Source organism: Acartia tonsa, chromosome 2 (assembly GCF_053477335.1).
Source record: "Acartia tonsa isolate MP-2025a chromosome 2, ASM5347733v1, whole genome shotgun sequence".
Lineage (NCBI taxonomy): Eukaryota > Metazoa > Arthropoda > Copepoda > Calanoida > Acartiidae > Acartia > Acartia tonsa.
Genome location: NC_137261.1, coordinates 18,309,354 through 18,329,190, shown reverse-complemented (window position 1 = coordinate 18,329,190; position 19,837 = coordinate 18,309,354).

Genomic DNA, 19,837 nt, shown 5'->3' with positions numbered 1-19,837 from the left:
TTTTTCAAAGACCTCTTTCGTCTGCTTCTTAATTATTTTCTGCTACTTGGCTGTGTTAATATAAGCGACACAATTGGTTGATTTTCAATGACCCAATAGAAAGGTTGCACAAGGCGGTTGCGATGGGGAGATACAGTTATTTAACCCTTTCTCCCTCTAGTGTTTTACTCTTATGCTACACACATAAGACAATCATCCTGTTACGTTTATATAAGGATAATATTCGCGATAAAGCTTATCCATAAATTTCTGATTAAGGTAGGCATATCAATTTATATTTTCTGAATAGAATATGTATAAGTTACATTAACACTGTCCAATTTAGACTAAAGCACAGTTTTTTTTGTTTCTTTTTAATGGCTTATTAATAGCTACTCCTAGCATCCAGCGACTCTGGAGAAAAGAGAAGGTAAACAAATAGCTTAAAACCATACCAAGACTTAAATCTGAAGATATAATAGCCTAAACGAAGCCTTCTTAAAATAGAGATCTCAATCGGTTCAGTAATTATTGAGATCTTAGACACATTACAAATTGTCCCAATTTTGTATAACTTTTGCGGAACATGTTCTAGTTACGTCATATTTTTTTTCCCGAAAAAGAGAAGGGGGGAAGAAAATCTCTTCAAAAGAGATGGGGAAAACCCGCTTTTCTCCCATCTCTTTTTTCTTCCCCCCTTCCCTTTTTTTTCTTTCCCTCTTCCCTTTTTCGGGAAAGAAAAATATGACGTAAATGGAACTTGTTCCGCAAAAGTTATACAAAATTGGGACAGTTTGTAATGTGTCGAGATCTTAGGCTTGAGATAAAAAAAAATTATATCATAGGACGTTCGTCCTTGTATCAACTATATCATTTGAATATTGGCATGTGAATTATGTGACAGCGATAATCTCTTTTAATAATCACCCCATCCTCTCCCACTGGATGAACAAACTGACCAATAAGTGAAGTCCATGTTATAAGATAATAAATAAAGTCGATCGAAAAAATTCTGACGTCACAAAAAAATGAGGGATGAGGAGAGGAGGAGTGGGAAAGAAAACCCCTAAAAAAAAGATAATACCTCATTTTCATGACGTCACATTGAGCGACTTTCACCGTCTTCCTGTTTTGGGCCAAGTAATTACCCCTTCTCATACTTTAAATTTAACTCATTTTACACAGCTGAAGTAGGAACCATTTTTAACGTCTCTAGTTATGACGCAATGACGGGCCGAGATTCGAACGTATCACCTTCCCGACCACGAGCAGATGCGCAACATATTGAGCCAAGGTCGCTGGTTTTGTAATTGTAAATGGGCCAGGTTAGTATTTTGACACAGGCTAATGCATAATAAACATTGAACCAAAGAAGACTATTTAGCTTTGCTTTTCATATCAAATAGTTTATATAATAATATTGAGTTAATTTGGTCTGCGACTGCAGAGAATCAAATAACAAAATATTAAAACAAAATTATTAACGTACATAAAAGCGAAGCTAAACAATGCAAACAAAGGATTTTTTTTAAAATTATATTTTTTTGAAAAGGTTGCTTAATAACAAAATTTATGAAAATGCAAGGAACTAAGTCAAAGATATATATAGAGTTGCTTTGCTTGTAATTTTTTGGAATAATGTTTTGAAAAAATCCAAATATTTAATTTCGTCCCTTTTCCTAGGGGTGTCGCCCAAAGTGGGAATAAGGAAGTTACACCTATATTTATGTTTTTTTTTATTAGAAAAACTGAAAAAGAAAATTTCTTTTATTAAAGTTACAGGATCTGTATGTGTCTGTCTGTCTGTACTATAGGTCCTGGGAAGGTTTGTAGCTATTTATGGGGAAAGTAACACCACCCTCCATAAAGAATTCGCCCCTAGAAATAAATTCAACCCCAAACTAATTTTTTTTAACTTTTTTTGTGAAACTAAATAAAATATTGGGGGTGGCGGGTTCAATTTAATCCCCCACCACCTCAAGTGCTCCTATAGGTCTCCAGGGGTGCTAGTAATAAATAAAATGATAGATATCTAAATTGAACGTAAAATTTCTTCTTTGTTCTAAATGTACAAAATCTAAAAATAGTTGTGTGCCAATTTTTAAATTTTCTGCTATGTAAGGATTAAAATTAAATTAACAATTTAGTTGATTCATCATCAATCTGATTTTAAGAAGTTTTATAACATATTTACTTACATTTTTGTTTAGGCTTATGGATTGATATTCCTGCTTATTTAGTTATGACACTCTATTAGTGTTAATGTTCATTTGTCTAACCGTTTCAGAGCTTATCTTTTATGGATGTTGTCATCCTTTTTAAAAGCGAAGCTTTTCTATAATTAGGGTCGGTCCTTCCGTCCGAGATAGTTAGCTTTTATTCGTTAATTTAGGCATGTTAGAATTGTCCTTTGGATTTCAAACTTTGCATGGTGATTTCTGTAGTAGTTAGGTACGATTTAGAAAGCGTAGCAACTCTATAATCGTTACCAGAATGTTCGTACGTCCATTTTAAACATGTTGATTTTTTTTACTTTTTTAACAACAAATTTTCATGTGATCTAATCATCCGATTGATTTGATTTTTGGTATACTAATTTCTGGGACAACAAAGTATAATGTTATAAGCGAAGCAACTATATAATCAAGTCCTAAAAATGTAAGTATGTCCATAAACATTATCCTGAATCAAGCAGTTTTTCAACAAATTTACTTACAATTTTGGTTCGACTCTTATACATTTATATTTTGATTATTCAGTTCTGACACTATACAAGTGTTAATGTTTATTTGTCTTAACGTTTCAGAGCTTATCTTTTTTATGGATGTTGTTATTCTTTTTTTTTATATTCTTTAAATCTAACGTGTAGGATTTATATATTAAGCTGTCTCTCGGTATATAGAGACTAAATGACATGTACCAAATACAGAAATGCCTTGTATTTTTAATAAAATACAAGATACATTCATTATTCTTTCATCTCCATATTATTGTAATAACAAACAGCGAGGTAATATATTTGGAAAGGTGTTGCTACTCTGTAACTAGTTCTTCTGTTCTAACAGATATTGTCAAATCTCAGAGAAGCAGGAGACATTGGGCTGTTTATTACACTCATCCCCAAAGTCAACGTTTTTTTATTTGTTGGCTTACAACCTTTGGGACTTTTATTGTATTTAAATTGGTTGGTTCATTAAGTTGAGTGTTTAAAAGTTTCTACTATTAATTGTAATCTACAGAAGGAGTAACTTTGTGCATCATCATTGGGGTTGTACATCAATTTAATGATTTGTGTCTAAACCTTTAAATATCTGGGAAAAATTGGTTGTATAGTACATTTTTTCCATCGATTATAAATCTGACGAATGTTTATTTATTTAATAGGTAATACTAATGCTCTAATGCATATTGTCATCCTTGTTATTCTAATATTGCATACAAAGACAAATCTGTTTTTTCTCTATCATAAATTATTGTGATTTTTTTCCAGGGACAAATGGAATAGCCAATGGCAGTTTCTAGTATTCAATATTAAACAAAACAGAATATTAAACTCTTAGCAACAAGGGAAACCTTTATAATTTATATCTAAATTGGATAAGCCCCTAGAGGCCTCTAATGGCACTTTAAATGATTTTAAAGATATTTTAAGTACCTAATTTGATTAATAATTTGTCTATGTTACGATCAGCTGTTTTCTTCATGTTTCCTCATATTTCCATGATACTGGTGCCGCCCTTCAAGACAATTTCTATGTTTTTGGCGATTTCTCTTAGAAGGGTGGTGGTACCCTGCCCCCTAAATAGTTATAAACCTTCCCAAGATCTATGATAAGCTACCATGTAAAGGAGAACCATATTAGTTCAGAGGTTAGCGAGATCTTTCGGTACATACAGACATCGTTCTACTTTGTATTATAGATTAACCGTCCCTGAATCCCTGGTAATTTTATATTACTTGATATGATATAGAATATTGTCTTTTTTTATTGCATAACAGTACAGGAGCAATGAATAATCATACATTTGATAATTCTAAATAAAAACAAGAATGACAACATCCATAAAAGCGAATCTCTGAAACGGTAGGTCAAACGAACATTAACACTTGTAGAGTGTCAGAACATAAATGTAAAAAAAGTCGAAAAAATTGTAAGTAAATTTGTTGAAAAACTGACTAAATACAGAATGTTAATTAAGGACATGCTTACATTTTTAGGACTTGATTATAGAGAGATGCTTCGCTTATAACATTTTACTTTGTTGTCCTAGGAATCAGTATTCCCAAATCAGATCAATTGGATAATTACATCATATACAGCATGACCCTCGAAAAAGTTTTTTTAAGCATCTGCAGCCTATATTTCTCAATAAAATATTAAAAGATTCATATGTACTTGTTCTCTATAATTTTCTACATCAAAGGATATCAAAATATTTGTTTTACATCAATTAACAGCCGAGATTTTTAAAGCCAAAGTTTGGAAAAAGTGCTTGAGAAACTGGATATTGCTAAATATTTCTTAGTTTTTTATTAGTATATTACTTTTTATCAACCAGTTAAAAAACAAATAAGAAAGAAGAACAAGTTTACAATTGATACATTTTTTATTGCATAAAAAAAGGTTAGTTTTACATATAAAGAATTACTTTTCAAAATTTCATCAAATGCATTTTTCTCATAACCATTTACCCTCAAATCTTATAATATCTCCTCTTTATTAATATGACCTTAAATAAACCCCTCCCCAATTAATGCTTACGACCGGAAAGATTAGTGCTTAAATTCCCGCCCACTCATACAAATTACTTAAACACACATAAAAATCATTTAAATTGTTAAATGTTTAATAAAAGTTTGTAGCTGTAACTTTTTTGTTTTTTAACTTATTTTAATAAAATAAAAAGTGTTTGATTTCTGTTTATGTAAACTTTTAATTTGCTACTATTTTTTATAGGATTTCTTTCTGTAAGGGTGTTTTTGCAATTTACACTAATCTAAAAATGCCTTTTAGAGCAAGTGAAAAAAGTGCTTTCAGCATAAAATAAATTTCTTGGAAACATCTTTATATAAGTTTTATAAAAAGTATTAAAATTATGAGGAAAACACGTCATTTCACTTTTTAAAAAAAAATTTCTTGAAAAGTTACTTTTTCCTCAGCCACTTTTTCAAAACTTTGGCTCTAAAAATCTCAGCTGTTAATTGATGTAAAAAAAATATTTTTATATCTGCTTATGTGGAAATCTACAGAGAACAAGGACATATACATTTTTTGATAATTCATTGAGAAATATGGGCTGCAGATGCTTAAAATAACTTTTTCGAGGATCATGCTGTAGAAATTTGCTATAAAAAGTTAAAAATCAACATGTTTAAAATGGACGTACGGACATTCTGGATATGATTATAAACTTATGATAAATCGTAATTTACTACTACAGGAATCAGTATGCAAAGTTTAAAATCGATAGGACAATTCTAACCTGTTTAAATTAACGAAAAGAGCTAACTGTCTGTGACGGACGAACGGACGGACCGACCCTAATTTTAGAAAAGCTTGAAGGGGTTGCAATAGATGTCCTCTTAGAAAATGTGGTATAATACAGGAAGAAGAGGGACATGAGATGTTTAATCCACTAGTCCCCAAAAACTTATAATATTTTTCTCAATCATAGTCAATAATACAACATATTACAGTTAATGATATTATTTTTAAAGGTAACTGTTCATATTTTTATTTACTAGTGATTTAGTGAAACATAATTTATCATGCAATGTCCTATTACTGTATCCTTGTCTATACCTATATGCTTGTTAATGTGTTTTTAAAAGCGAAGCTTCTATAATAAGGGTCGGTTTGTCCGTCCGTCCGAGACAGATAGCTTTTATCGTTAATTTAGGCCTGTAAGAAATGTCATATCGATTCAAACTTTCCATGATGATTCATGTTGTAGTTAGGTACGACTTAGAAAGCGTAGCAACTCTATAATCGTTACCAGATTGTCCGTACGTTCATTTTCAACATGTTGATTTTCTTTTAATTTTTTAACAAATAATTTTTATATGATCTAATTATTCGATTGATCTGATTTTAGGTATTATTATTCCTGGGACAATAAAGTACAATATTATAAGTAAAGCAAGTCTATAATCAAGTTCTAAAAATGTAAGTATATCATTAAACATTATCCTGTATCAAGCAATTATTCAACAAATTTACTTACAATTCTGCTTCGACTCTTAAAAATTTATATTCTGATTATTTAGTTATGACACTATACAAGTGTTAATGCCCTTTTGTTCTACCGTTTCAGAGCTTCGCTTTTATGTATGTTGTCATCCTTGTTATACATATATGTATGGATAGAACTGTGACTTATTGTCTTATATTGCGACAAAAAGGCTTTCAATATTCACCAATTTCTAGGCATCTAATGGATATTTGGTGTTGTGTAAATTGATTACTAAGCATAAAGCTATATATATATACGTCAAAACATTTTAATATATAAAAAATCACCAAATATTAGAATTCAGCTGCTAAGAGTTTTTAAATTAAGTTCCATTAAAAAAGGGTATAAATTAAAAATCCCAAATTACTTTTTACTAGAACTAGCGGCTTCGCCCCTAGCCTATAGGGGCTTTGCCCAACTAAGTAATTTTTAAAAAATTTAAATATTTCTGGTGCTGCCATTTTTTTTGAAGTAGTTTCCCCAGAAAAGAATTTGGGGGAGGAGAAAATTTTCGTTTGGGGGGGGGGGGGAGTGGGGGTGTCTCACCCTCCAAGAAAATAGCTTAAAACCACCACAGAACTAATATGTATATACCCTGAAGAGTAGACAGACAGACATCGTACTACTTTGTATTATAGATAATAAACTATTCTAATTAGACGTTATTTTTTTTAGTCACTATAAAGAGCTTCAAGTATGCCCTTTTTGCCAATTATTTAAAATGCTTTGCTTCTATTTGACATAATCATCCCTGTAATGAAATTATTTTTGTGCTTTTAGGATAGTATGTTCTTGTTCTTAGGAATTTCCGTTTATTCTTTTATTAACATACAATAAATAAAGGAATGAATGTACAAAAATACAAATTAACCTTTAGAACAAAGGTTATATGATATTATTGGGATTATTTTTCTTATAATTTTTATAATCTCTATCTTGAAATTATTACAAAAACAAAAATGAATTAACTTTTAAAGTGTTTAATATTATATTTATATATTTTCATTGTCTTACTTTAATTTCTTTTATATACATTACTTAGGAGGGAATTTTTTTTGTGTAGAGTTTTTTCTTTTAGGAAGGGTAAAAAACCTTCCTCCTCCCCTTAAACCTTCCTTGGACTGATATCAAATCTCTCTGCAAATTCTAAAAAAGTGGGTCCAAGATAGATATTTACTACTTGAAAATGATAAACTAGCGGTTGCGGCTCAATTATCTAGAAGCTCTGTATTCGAGGGGTGCAGAAAGCAGAAAAATAGCTTAAAACCATCCCAACACTTCCATATAAATATTAAATTGTCTCAAAACATCCCGGGACCTAAGTGATACTAGGAAATACGGCTTTTAAGCAACCATACTACTTTATTCTACTAGTGGCTACGAGGCGGGGGACTGGGGGGGGGGGGGATACTTTTATTCTAGAGGCGATTTCTCTTGGGATGGTGGTGGTACCTTCCCCCATACTAGTTATAAACCTTCCCTGGACCAATGAGAAGCAACCCTCTGTAAAGGAAAACCATATCGGTTCAGTGGTTAGCGATATCCTGTTACAAAGCCAGGCTGACGAACATCCTGTTACTTTATTATCAGGATAGGATGGTGTATTTTTATGAAATTACTGTTCTTAAAAGTTATTTTTGTCTTTTTGACTTTATCATAGTGTTGATGTTCCATACTCTCCCATACATTATTACACCTTTTTTTTTAGATAATTGATCACTCCACACTATAGAGTACTGTACAGGATCAGGGAGGGAGGGGACATTGGCTTCTTTATTACACTAATCCTCAAAAGTTTTATAATAACGTTTTCTTATTCGTTGGATTATCAACTTTGGAGACTTTTAATGAATTTTGATTGGTTGGTTAATTAAGTTGAGTATCCAAAAGTTTTAACCAATAATTGTAATGTACAGAAGGCTTAAATTGTGTATCCTTATAGGGGATGAATATCAATTTATCGGCCATTGTCTTATCCCTTTAAATCCCTGGTACATGATGGTTTTATGTTCTTCTTGATTGTTCAAGGTATAGGAGAAAGGTATAGGTGGTGGCAGGCTATTTATTTTGACGGAGACGTAATCCTATTATATAAAGTAGTAAGCGTTTTTTGTCTGTCCCAAAGGATCTCGCTAACCGCTGAACCAATATTGTTCTCCTTTACAGTGAAGCTTCTTTTAGGTCCTGGAGAGGTTTTAAACAATTTTGGAGAGGGTGTCTTCACCCCCCTCCCCCTAAAAATATTCTTTAAACTATTTTGAAACTTAAATTTAAAATGGTATGAGGTCAACTTTTTCCCCTCCTACCAGTTCCCCTAGAGGCTTCTAGGGGCGTAGCCGCTAGTTTGGGTATAAAGGAATTGAGGGGGGTAATCTTTTATTTTGTGTACCCTTTACCCCCCAACTAGGACGTCTGGGATGCTGCAACTTTTACCACTGTGGGAGATGTTTTACTGTAGGATTTCAGGATGGGATCATATTTGGGTAGAGAAATACTTCAAAATCTGTGACTATTTCAAAAAAGTGGATAGATATAAAAAAATATCAACATTTCATTAGTTCAAGAAATAACACAATTAAGGCACAACCTAAATACACTTATGGCTAATTTGGTGAATATAAGAATATGAGTTTTATGAGTATTTAACAATACATGGTAGAAAATTTGATAAGTCTTCGCCGGACATTTATTTATAGTTCACCTCTAGGGGGGCTTGGTGTCACTTCGGCTTCTAGACCTCTCCACATACATTGAAACACACTAGGCGTCTTATAATTACAGTGTAAATCATCCATTCGCCCTAGAGACAATCAACACTTTGATTGCACAACCTTTGACTTTGAAGTCCCAATTGTGCAGAGTTGGCCAAGGCTTTCCCACCACTCTAGTTATTCATGTCGCCCACCTGAAATAGCAGCAGTAGAAACCATTTTTAACGTCTTTTCAGTTATGACGTGGTGTCAACCTATCACCTTCCAGATGACGAGCGGATGCGCTACGCGTTGAACTATGGTCACGAGATTTTATTTTGTAGATATATTTTGTTATATCTATTTACTTATCCTTGTATTCCTGTAAGAATCTATGAATAGAGCGAAGATATATTATTTGTTATATCTATTTACCTATCCTTGTATTCCTGTTAGAATCTATGAATAGAGAGAAGATATATTATTTGTTATATCTATTTACCTATCCTTGTATTCCTGTTAGAATCTATGAATAGAGAGAAGATATATTATTTGTTATATCTATTTACCTATCCTTGCATTCCTGTTAGAATCTATGAATAGAGCGAAGATATATTATTTGTTATATCTATTTACCTATCCTTGTATCCCTGTAAGAATCTAAGAATAAAGGGAAGATATATTATTTGTTATATCTATTTACCTATCCTTGTATTCCTGTAAGAATCTATGAATAGAGAGAAGATATATTATTTGTTATATCTATTTACCTATCCTTGTATTCCTGTTAGAATCTATGAATAGAGCGAAGATATATTATTTGTTATATCTATTTACCTATCCTTGTATTCCTGTAAGAATCTATGAATAGAGAGAAGATATATTATTTGTTATATCTATTTACCTATCCTTGTATCCCTGTAAGAATCTATGAATAGAGCGAAGATATATTATTTGTTATATCTATTTACCTATCCTTGTATTCCTGTTAGAATCTATGAATAGAGAGAAGATATATTATTTGTTATATCTATTTACCTATCCTTGTATTCCTGTAAGAATCTATGAATAGAGAGAAGATATATTATTTGTTATATCTATTTACCTATCCTTGTATTCCTGTTAGAATCTATGAATAGAGCGAAGATATATTATTTGTTATATCTATTTACCTATCCTTGTATTCCTGTAAGAATCTATGAATAGAGAGAAGATATATTATTTGTTATATCTATTTACCTATCCTTGTATCCCTGTAAGAATCTATGAATAGAGCGAAGATATATTATTTGTTATATCTATTTACCTATCCTTGTATTCCTGTTAGAATCTATGAATAGAGAGAAGATATATTATTTGTTATATCTATTTACCTATCCTTGTATCCCTGTTAGAATCTATGATTAGAGAGAAGATATATTATTTGTTATATCTATTTACCTATCCTTGTATCCCTGTAAGAATCTAAGAATAAAGGGAAGATATATTATTTGTTATATCTATTTACCTATCCTTGTATCCCTGTAAGAATCTAAGAATAAAGGGAAGATATATTATTTGTTATATCTATTTACCTATCCTTGTATCCCTGTAAGAATCTATGAATAAAGGGAAGATATATTATTTGTTATATCTATTTACCTATCCTTGTATTCCTGTTAGAATCTATGAATAGAGAGAAGATATATTATTTGTTATATCTATTTACCTATCCTTGTATCCCTGTTAGAATCTATGATTAGAGAGAAGATATATTATTTGTTATATCTATTTACCTATCTTTGTATCCCTGTAAGAATCTAAGAATAAAGGGAAGATATATTATTTGTTATATCTATTTACCTATCCTTGTATCCCTGTAAGAATCTATGAATAGAGAGAAGATATATTATTTGTTATATCTATTTACCTATCCTTGTATTTCTGTTAGAATCTATGAATAGAGAGAAGATATATTATTTGTTATATCTATTTACCTATCCTTGTATTTCTGTAGGAATCTATGAATAGAGCGAAGATATATTATTTGAGTAAATGGATTCCTCTCAAAGCTAAAACTAAAGAAGAGATTCTTTTCTTGTAAACAGATATCATTGCAAAGAAACTCAAAATCTTTAGACTAGATTCCAAGATGTTGAGTTTAAGCTGAACTATGATGATAATGAGTTCTAAATGAAGCTCTTTATAGAGCCTATAAAAAATGACGTCATATTAGAATATTATTTTATAAAGAAGCTAGTAAAAGTGTTTTCTTAAAATGAGACAAATGGTATAACGTTTTGCCAATCTTTTCAGTCATATTAGAAGGGAATATGAAATCAATCGACCAATGTGTTTTTAATTTGTCCCCTTTTTAAAAACAAGGATGACAACATCCATAAAAGCGAAGCACTGAAACGGTAGGACAAATAATCAGAATATAAATGCATAAGAGTCGAACCAAAATTGTAAGTAAATTTGTTGAAAAACTGCAGGATAAAGGATAAATGGACATACTTACATTTTTAGGACTTGATTATAGAGTTGCTTCGCTTATAACATTATACTTTGTTGTCCCAGGAATTAATATACCAAAAATCAGATCAATCGGATGATTAGATCACATAAAAATTTGTTGTTAAAAAAGTAAAAAAATTGACATGTTTAAAATCGATGTACGGACATTCTGGTAATGATTATAGAGTTACTACGCTTTTTAAATCGTACCTAACTACTAAAGGAATCACCATGCAAAGTTTTAAATCGATAGGACAATTCTAACAAGCCTAAATTAACGAAAAAAGCTACCCGTTACGGACGGACGGACGGACCGAACATAATTATAGAAAAGCTTCGCTTGTAAAAATTAGAAGACACTTTTACCAAGTGTACCTAATTCCTGATTCGGAAATATTTAAAACTTTTAGACAAACGTTTGTTGGTGTGATATAGACATGTCTATCTAAAAGTTGTCCTTTTCCTTGCTTGGTCGAAAAAACAAAGACAATAAAAAGTTTTTTGTTATTTGTTTCTCTTTCTCCTTTACACTATCTGTTCGCTCTTCCTCTATCTCTCTTTTTCCTGCAATTCTGTGAAAACTCTCTAACTATATCAGTAAAAGACTTATAATTATCTATAATAAAAAGTAGCTTGATGTCTGTCCGTCTGTCTGTCTGTCCGTCCGTCTCTTAAGATCTCGGTAACCACAAAACCGATCGGATTCTACTCTTCAGAGTATATACCTATTGGTCCTGTGGTGGTTTTACGCTATTTTTTTGGTTGGTGGGACACCCCCAACCCTCCCAAAAATGAAAATCCCCACTCCCACCAAAAAATAAAGAGCCCCAAAGAGAAATCTGTTGCCTCTAGTTTAAAAATACATCATAGTAAGATGTAACATTTTTTAGTAAATTTTCTGTGTATTAACCTATTCTTTTCCTTTATTTGTTGGGACATTTATAAACATAACATAAATAGGTAGTCTTTACATTTGAGCTTTTGGACAGAGAGATGGGACAGTTGGCTATTTATTACACTAGTCCCCAAAGTTATATAATAATGTTTTCTTATTCGTTGGCTTCAAAACTTTTGAGACTAGTGAATTTTGATTCTTAGTTTCATGAGTGTTCAAACGTTTCAACCACTTATTTCAATATTTTGCGTATCAACATTAGGGATGTACATCAATCTATCGGCCAGTGTATTATCCCTTTAGATCCCTGTTTTTTTACATCTTAGTTGCCGTAATCTGTATATTTTAGTATGTTATTTATTTCAACTAAATAGATCCCTTTCTATCTTTTAGTATATTTATACATTTAAAATAGGGAAGCTTCACATAATTTCGAGATGTTTCGAGGCTATTTTTTTATTTTAGCCTTAGTATGGTTTTTTGAATGCAGGAGCCTATTTTGAATAAGTTTATGTTTTAGTTGATCATTATTAGGATTAACTGCAGTTCATGGTAAAATATTCCTGGTAACGAATATTTTCAAAAATATATGAATTTTTAAGGCTGCTAGCTGCCAAACGGCTGAACGTACAGATCATACCCGCACACCGTTTTAAGCAGCATAAGAAGGCCTAAAAATAATCTGGAATAGCCAAGATCCAATGATGCACAGGGAAAGCACCACTGAAGAAAAAACGCGTAAAATAGGTCTTTTTTCGCGCATTTCTCTGCACTGAATGCGGGAATGATCTGTAAGTTCAGCAATTTTGCAGCCAGCAGCCTTTAAAATTCATAGATTTTTGGAAATATTCGTTACCAGGAATATTTTACCATGAACTGCAGTTGATCCCATTATTGTTCACTTTAATAGGGCAATACTATCCCAATTATGATAAAAAAAAATTACCCGTTCTTAGAAAAGATTTATTGGAGAAATAGTTTGGGAACAGTTAGTTTGTATCAACAAATGACTACAAAAATAAGGATGACAACATCCATAAAAGCGAAGCTCTAAAACAGGCAAACATTACCTCTTATAGTTTTGACAAAATTATACGTAAATTTGTTGCAAAACTTTTTGAATACAAAATACTGATTAAGGATATACTGACATTTTTAGGACTTGATTAATATTATAGAGATGCTTCGCTTATAATATTGTACCTTATTGTAATTGAAATCTGGTGCTGCCCATAGTTTATGGGCAGCACAAGGAATTTTTTTTTCTTTTTATTTTTTTTTTAAAATTACCTCATGGGGCAAAGCCCCTAGAGGCTAGGGGCTAAACCGCTAGTACATAAATATAGAAAACGGAAATCTGAAATTAACCTGTTATCTTTGAGGAAGAAACTTTTCGTTTTCCCATCTTGTCATTTTAAAATACCCTTTTTTTTTGGACAAAAGAATATCAAAATTTTTCTCAGGCTATGAGTTAATAAGAAAACAAGGATGACAACATCCATAAGTAGCGAAGCATAAAAAATCGTCGATGGGAATACGTACAGGTAGATTTAAAAGGTTTTTACTAAAATCAAGAATAGATTTATTGGATAAAATAAACATGAAACCTTGTTTTATTTTGCATGATGACGATGGTCAAAATAAATTATATTAAAGATGCTCATAACAATGGGAAAAATTATTTTGATACTGATATCCCATAAAAGTTTGAAAATTGCATCAAAATAAACAAAGATATGGGGAAATATGTAAAACATATAAAAATAGCCAAAAACCTGATAAAAGGCAGTCTGGCCGTCATGGTTGTTTTATTAAAACGACAAAAAATTTAATTTTTAAATCCTTAACTTAAAAAATTTGGAAAATCGGACCATATACACTGAAGATATGAAAAAAAGTGTTAAATATATAAAAATAGCCTAAAACCTGCCAAAAAGGCAGTCTGGCCGTCATGGTTACTTTGTTTAAAAGACGGGAAATTTAATTTTGATATCTATAACTGAAAAATTTTGAAAATCGGACTATAAACACTGAAGATATGGAGAAAAATGTTAAATATATAAAAAACAGCCTAAAACCTGCTAAAAAGGCAGTCTGGCCGTCATGATTGTTTTCTTTAAAAGACGGGAAATTTAATTTTGATATCTATAACTGAAAAAATTTTGAAAAACGGACCATAAACACTGAAGATATAGAGAAAATTGTGAAAAATATAAAAATAGCCTAAAACCTGCTTAAAGGCAGTCTGGCCTTCATTGTTGTTCCTTTATACGACGGGAAATTTAATTTTAATATCTGTAACTGAAAAAATTTTGAAAATCGGACCATAAACACTGAAGATATGGAGAAAAATGTGAAAAATATGAAAATAGCCTAAAACCTGCTAAAAATCGGTCCGAACGCCAATGATGTTTTATGGTTAATTATGCTCCTCAATGATGGGAATGTTGTCAAAAAATTTCAGCATTCTATCTTTTATAGGAGCTGAGTAAATCCCATTTCCCCCATAGCGTTACGGACTGACTGACGGACTGACTGACGTACTGACTGACGGACGGACAAAGTGAATTAAAGAGTAGCTTCGCTACTAAAAATGAGTAAATTTTAAGTTTATGTACTTATCCCTTACTCCCTTAAAAATTATATAGGGTTCACTCAAAGATTAGCAGAGCAAAAATAGTTAGAAAAGAATAAAGTGAATGTCACTGCTACCAGGGAGGGAGGGGATATTTCACTGTTTACTACACTAGTTCTCAAAGTTTTATAATACTGTTTCTTTTTCGGTTGTTAAAGAACTTTGTTGGCTATTTTTAATTTTGATTGGTTGGTTCATTAAGTTAAGTGTCCAAATATTTCAACCACTAAGTTTAATTATAGAATGGGTAATGTGTGTATTATCACTGGGAAAGTACATCAATTCATCGGACAATCCATTGAGATCCATGCACTCTTCCCCAAACTTAAGGATATCATTTTGTGTTTTATCATGGAGGATGTACATCAATTTATCGGCCTTTGATTTATTTCTTTAGATCCCTGACAAGAATGCAATGAGAAAACCTATTATAATTGTTTTCTTTTCTTTAGAAGGAACAAATAAGGGATCTAAAGGGATAAGACAAGGACGGATAAATTGATGTACAGTACATCCTCAATAATGATACACAAAGTTACCACTCTTTAGATTACAATTAGTGGTAGAAATATTTGAACACTCTATTGATAAGACAACCTATCAAAATTCCCCAAAATTCTTAATCCAATGAATAAGAAAACGGTAGGTATTATAAAACTTTAGAGAATGGTGTAATATACAAAGTCCCCTTTCTTCCTGACAAATACAAGTGAGTAAGGAAAATAATGATCAAATCAAGTGCAGTACGAACAGGGAGGGAGGGAGGAAACAATGGCCAGTAAATTACACTGTCTCATAATATTTTTTTAATTTAAACACGCGCAAAAAAACTTTAGAGACTTATTAAAAGTGAAGCTTTTCTATATATAGGGTCGGTCCGTGCGTCTGTACATAACGGATAGCTTTTTTCCGTTAATTTAGGCATGTTAGAATTGTCCTATCGATTTCAAACTTTGAATGTTGATCTCTGTATTAGTTAGGTACGATTTAGAAATCGTAGTAACTCTATAATCGTTACCAGAATGTCCGTACGTCCATTTTTAACAAGATGCTTCTTACCTTTTTTAACAACAGTTTTTAATGTAATATAATCATCCGATTGATCTGATTTTTGGAGTACTGATTCCAATTACAATAAGGTACAATATTATAAGCGAAGCATCTCTATAATATTAATCAAGTCCTAAAAATGTCAGTATATCCTTAATCAGTATTTTGTATTCAAAAAGTTTTGCAACAAATTTACGTATAATTTTGTCAAAACTATAAGAGGTAATGTTTGCCTGTTTTAGAGCTTCGCTTTTATGGATGTTGTCATCCTTATTTTTGTAGTCATTTGTTGATACAAACTAACTGTTCCCAAACTATTTCTCCAATAAATCTTTTCTAAGAACGGGTAATTTTTTTTTATCATAATTGGGATAGTATTGCCCTATTAAAGTGAACAATAATGGGATCAACTGCAGTTCATGGTAAAATATTCCTGGTAACGAATATTTCTAAAAATCTATGAATTTTAAAGGCTGCTGGCTGCAAAATTGCTGAACTTACAGATCATTCCCGCATTCAGTGCAGAGAAATGCGCGAAAAAAGACCTATTTTACGCGTTTTTTCTTCAGTGGTGCTTTCCCTGTACATCATTGGATATTGGCTATTCCAGATTATTTTTAGGCCTTCTTATGCTGCTTAAAACGGTGTGCGGGTATGATCTGTACGTTCAGCCGTTTGGCAGCTAGCAGCCTTAAAAATTCATATATTTTTGAAAATATTCGTTACCAGGAATATTTTACCATGAACTGCAGTTAATCCTAATAATGATCAACTAAAACATAAACTTATTCAAAATAGGCTCCTGCATTCAAAAAACCATACTAAGGCTAAAATAAAAAAAATAGCCTCGAAACATCTCGAAATTATGTGAAGCTTCCCTATTTTAAATGCATAAATATACTAAAAGATAGAAAGGGATCTATTTAGTTGAAATAAATGACATACTAAAATATACAGATTACGGCAACTAAGATGTAAAAAACAGGGATCTAAAGGGATAATACACTGGCCGATAGATTGATGTACATCCCTAATGTTGATACGCAAAATATTGAAATAAGTGGTTGAAACGTTTGAACACTCATGAAACTAAGAATCAAAATTCACTAGTCTCAAAAGTTTTGAAGCCAACGAATAAGAAAACATTATTATATAACTTTGGGGACTAGTGTAATAAATAGCCAACTGTCCCATCTCTCTGTCCAAAAGCTCAAATGTAAAGACTACCTATTTATGTTATGTTTATAAATGTCCCTACAAATAAAGGAAAAGAATAGGTTAATACACAGAAAATTTACTAAAAAATGTTACATCTTACTATGATGTATTTTTAAACTAGAGGCAACAGATTTCTCTTTGGGGCTCTTTAATTAAGGAAGGAAGAATATTCTATACAACAATTTAAATTTTATTAGAAATTTAATCTATATTTTGTCTTCCAAGAGAGTGGGGGATAGGGGGGGGGGGGGGTGGATGTAAAACTTTAAACCTTACCATTTTCTCCTAATAGAGTTTTAAAAATGTTATTAAGATGTGGATTTTATTTTATGTAAATCAAAGCAAAAAAGGACTATTGGTTGGTCGATGTTATAGTTAGGTTTTTAAATCTTTATATAAAAGAAACATGATGTCTGTAAGTCTGTCTGTTTGCTTCAAAGAACATATCTAACAGATTCACTGATTTAGTTCTTCTTTGCAATGTAGCTTCTCATAGGTCCTGGGAAGGTTTACAAATAATTTGGGAAATCAACCCCCATAAAAAAAGACAACACAAAATTATTTTTCTCTTTAAAATCAAAATTGAATATTATGACAGGTTCGTCTCCTCCCCCCCCCCCTCCCTCCGACAACAAGTGCCCCTAGAGGCGTATCCTCTGGTATAGTATATTTTAGTAAAGTTATAATAATCAACATGAGAAAGGTTACTATTATGCTATGATGTATAATTAATAAGTTGCTAGCAGATGCATAAGGAAAAAGGATCAACTTTCACCCAGTTAAACCTGGAGACATTTTGTTGACATAACATTTTAATGCTTCATGAAATTACTAGCGGTTACGCCCCAAAAGGTCTCTAGGGGAGGGAGGTTGAATTCGACTACTTATTCTTTTTTAAATGAAAAAGAAATGGAAAAAAATTTGTGGGTGTCATTTTTTTGTGGGTGGGAGGTAATTTTTTTTCTAGGGGCGATTTCTCTTGGGGTGTTGGTGATACAAACCCAAAAAATAGTTACAAACCTTCTCAGGACCTATGAGAAGCTACGCTGTAAAGGAGAATCATATCGGTTTAGTGGTCAGCGAGATCCATCGTTACACACAGACAGACAAACAGACATAGATCCTGTTACTTTATTATAAGGATTTCGACTAAATGTCTTTTAACATAAGTGTATGATGGAGTGTTCATAACTTACACATTATTGACATGATGTTTAGAGAGTTGTTGATATAATGTCACAACAAAGTTTAACATGGATGTATCTGTCCATCAGATAGACCTTTCCTTCAGAAATATGTACTCAAAAGACAACGGCAATTATAAGTAGCGCAGCAATAACATTTTTTCTAATACCAAGGATGACCACATCCGTCAGTAACGCATTACAAAAATCTTGGTTAGACAAAATAAATTATAGAAAAGATATTCAGTTCAGATAAAAAAGAAAAATATAAAGATATCATTTAGTTATTTTAGAACAACAGGAAAACTTTATGAAAAAATAATTTTTGATGGATGAATGATTGATTAATTAGATTGGATGTCCAAATGTTTCAAAAACTAATTGTAATCTACAATATAGGTAATTTTGTGTATAATCATTGGGGATGTACAACAATTTGTTGGTTATCCCTTTAGATCCCTGCATATTATTGATTTAAAAAAGTAAATTCTGTCTATACAGTATACATACCTATATGTGTGTTAATATTCTTTTTACGTATTCCAAATCAATTTTATTGTTGTTTATACTACTATAAAAAAATGCCCCCTCCAACCAAATTTTATTTAGTATAAAAATATTTTTAAAACAATTTACTGAGGTTGCATTTTTTGATGTGGGTATTTATCCCCTCCAATTTTTTTGGGGGTCAAACCTCCCTTTTAAATGTTTTAAGGAGCCTACGGTACCCTCAAATTCGGGGTGAATTTGTTATGAAGGGGATACAATCAAATTTTTTCTCAAAATAATATGAGGAAGGTGCCGCTAGAAAATTCGGGTATAGTCCCTTTCGTGGCATTGTCCCTTAGTGGGCGTTTCATCGTATTTTCACAGTAGCTTTTAATAGGTTAGGATAGGTTAAATTTGGTTGAGTGATTACCCCGCAGGGTTACAGCCCCCGTCAGGGGCTAGAAATAGGGGAAAGACTGCTATAAAAATACGACGAAACTCCCCTTGAGAGGCGTTGCCCCAAAAATTCTTTATGAAAACATCTACACTTTTTCAATATTCATTTATTCCCGGAAAGTTTTTAAAAGGTTACCAATGTTTTGGAAATGTTAAATTACTGTGATTTCCCTTTGTAACCAGAGTAGTAAAAGTATTCTTATGGTATACAAGGATGACAATATCCATAAAAGCGAAGCTCTAAAAAGGCAGTACAAACGAACTTTAACTAATGTATAATATCAGAACTGAATATGCAGAATATAATTTTTAAGTCTCAACAAAATGTTAAGTAAATTTGTTGCAAAAATCTGTAAATACAGAATACTGTTTAAGGACATACTTACAATCATAGGACTGGATTATAGACATTCTTTACTTGTACCTTGTTGTAATAAGAATCCATACTCTAAATATCAAATGAATATTATATTTATATCGGATGGAAAAATGTTTTAAATGGACTTTTTGGT